This window comes from Hakea prostrata, chromosome 1 (assembly GCF_041222555.1).
Source record: "Hakea prostrata isolate BN-2017 chromosome 1, UWA_Hpros_2, whole genome shotgun sequence".
NCBI classification, from domain to species: Eukaryota; Viridiplantae; Streptophyta; class Magnoliopsida; order Proteales; family Proteaceae; genus Hakea; species Hakea prostrata.
This window is the reverse complement of record NC_142600.1, coordinates 64,161,706-64,164,697: the sequence shown is the minus strand read 5'-3', so window position 1 is coordinate 64,164,697 and position 2,992 is coordinate 64,161,706. Positions and strand designations below refer to the sequence as shown.

Below are 2,992 nucleotides of genomic sequence, written 5' to 3'. Positions count from 1 at the left end.
GGAGCAACGCAAAATATTAGTTACGTGACAAGGGGAAAAAAAACAAAAATGAAGAGACAGGAGAAGACCAACAAAAGACTGGAGAAAGACTACCGAAACTTGTGGAATACGGTTTTGCTCATCGTTGCAATAGGAACAAACTAAAATATTAGTTACGCGGAGAGAGAGAGGGTCGACAGAGGAAAAAGAACAGTAGATAGACTGGAGAAGACTCAGCAAGTATATAAATACAGTATTGGGCATAAGGACAACTGCAGCATAAGAGAAGAATTTTAAGGAAATGGCTCTTCAACTTCATGCTTTGAACCCTCCCTTCTCCGTTTCAAAGTTTCCTAGTCGATCAATCGTATTAAAAGCTCCATGCAGTGTAAAATGGAATCTGCAGATCAAAGCTGTTGCTAATGCTAGTATCCAATCCCAAGCAGATAACAAGCCATCAATTGTCTACCAACCAACCATTTGGGACTATGATTTCGTGGAGTCCTTACATAGCGGTTATGATGAGGTGATTAATCATCTATAGTTGCAGGAGACATCATTCAGTTCTCACGGTTTGTTTGTTCATGTCGGTTTTCTTAATTTTATCTGTGTAGGATGATGACTCATTCAGTTCAAGAATTAAGGATCTTACAGAAGATGTCAAAGTTATGCTGCACAAGGAGGTTGAACCATTGCCTCAGCTCAAGCTGATCGATGTCTTGCAAAGGCTGGGCTTGGGACACCTCTTCAATGAAGAGATAGACCGAATCTTGCGAGCCATATATGAAAACAGTAATACAGAAGAGTTTATCAAGGATGATTTATACTCAACTGCCCTTCGTTTTAGGCTCCTCAGGCAACATGGGTATTTGGTCTCCCAAGGTACCTAGCTAGTAGTGTTAAAGGGTTGGTCTGTCTATATGTTCTTGATTAGTTGGATAATATGTAACCAGACTTTTATGTTTATTGCAGATGTGTTTGGAAGATTCGTGGATGGAGAAGGAAAATTTCATGAGTACCTATGTGATGACAGTATGGGAATGCTGAGCTTGTATGAAGCTTCATACCTCGGTAGTGAAGATGAAGGCATCTTGGGTGAGGCTAGAGACTTCACTAAAAGACACCTTGAAGAGAGAGAAGATTACGAAGACTCAAATCTAGAGGCCCAAGTGAAGCATTCCTTGGAAGTTCCCCTACACTGGAGGATGCTTAGGGCAGAGACAAGGTGGTATATTGATGCATACCAGGGACAAGAGGACATGAATCCAATTATTCTTGAATTGGCCATGCTGGATTTCAACAGGGTGCAAGCAGCACATCAGAGAGATCTTGGAATTGCATCAAGGTATGAGGAAGACAAGGCAACATAATATTTCTAAATAAATTTAACTAGATTTTATTGTCAAATCTTTATTCACTAATGGGACCTGCACTAATCGAATCATTTGCTATCTAGATGGTGGCAAAATCTTGGTTTAAGAACAAAATTGAACTTTGCAAGGGACAGGCTTGTGGAGAGTTTCTTGTTTAGTGTTGGGGTCACCAATGAACCTCAATATGGTCGTTGCAGAAACTGGCTTACAAAAGTCATGAATTTTGTTCTAATAATCGATGATATATATGATGCCTATGGCTCCATCGAAGAACTTGAGCTCTTCACTAACGCAGTTGAGCGGTTAGTATGGATTTTTCAAAATTCTCTATTTATGAGTAAGCGAGTGTTTGGCATGAAGTGCAATTAATGCTGATCATTTCTATTTATTGTCTCAGATGGGATATAACAGCAATGGAAGAACTTCCAGACTACATGAAGATTTCTTTCTTAGCTCTCTACAACACCACTAATGAAATGGCCTATGACATTCTCAAAGAGCAGGATTGTGATATCCTGCCATACTTGAAGAAAACGGTATGTATCATGTCGCTGTTAAAGCAAAATTATCATCTTCAACCCACAACTTGTAGTCATCAACTTACTAAATTTTAGCTTTTTCTCAGTGGGCAGATTTCATTAAGGCAATGTTGGTTGAGGCCCAGTGGTACCACACTAGAACAACCCCATCTACTGAGGAGTACTTGAAGAATGGATGGGTTTCATCTTCTGGAGTAGTATTTCTTGTCCATGCCTTTTTTGCAACAAGACAAGAGATTAATCCAGAAGTTCTTGAGTACCTACAGAGTAATCCAGACTTAATATTTGGTCCTTCCATGATCTGTAGGCTTTCCAATGATCTTGCCACTTCATTGGTATGTTAACTAACTAGATCTTCCTTTTATTTCTCTTCTTTGTTGACACATCATTGAACCTAAAAGGGAGAATTTCAATGCAGGCTGAGCTAGAGAGAGGAGATGTTTCATCTTCGGTCCATTGTTATATGCATGAACATAAAGTTTCCGAGATGGTTGCCCGTGAACACATTAGGGACAAGATCACGGAGACATGGAGAATGATGAACAGATCTATCACCAATTCTCCTTTCTCCAATCAATTTGTCCAAGTCTGTCTAAATCTTGCCCGAGCATCACTCTGTGTATACCAGTATGGAGATGGACTTGGCACTGAGAGTAGCAAAAGCAAAGATCATGTATTGTCGTTAATAGTAAAATCCTTTGCGATTGGAGCATTATAAATCACTGAAGTCATGTTGGTGATGGTTTACTTTTAGCTTTTTATGCATAGAATATGTAACATGTTTTCTATTCTTGGTATCTAAACCATATTGGTGTATGTATATGTCCAAACAAATGTAACACATTAAACCAGTGTAATGAGAGAAAAAACGAAAAGCTTCTCAAATAAATTGAAATCAATGATGAATACCTAGGCGATGACATCAAATTCAAGAAATGCATCTAGTTAAAGCCAAGGGGTTGACTCAAGTAAGACGTCAAGAGTTCAAATCAACATCTAGAGTTCGAATCTCCTCGGGGGCCAGGAATTTCAATCTTCTATTAGATATAAGCTCCCTCCTTGATTATTTCACCTACCTGGCCTTGAAATTGATTGTGTGAA

General features: G+C 39.0%; 1 pseudogene across 1 annotated transcript; it reads left to right on the top strand.

The window, feature by feature from the left end:
- Nucleotides 1–275: 275 nt before the first annotated feature.
- On the top strand, nt 276–2,659 carry LOC149029390 (terpene synthase 10-like; annotated as a pseudogene). The gene is made up of 7 exons (XR_016171467.1): nt 276–505; nt 594–861; nt 952–1,324; nt 1,436–1,654; nt 1,750–1,888; nt 1,978–2,226; nt 2,310–2,659. The product of XR_016171467.1 is annotated as a terpene synthase 10-like (transcript).
- Nucleotides 2,660–2,992: the final 333 nt, after the last annotated feature.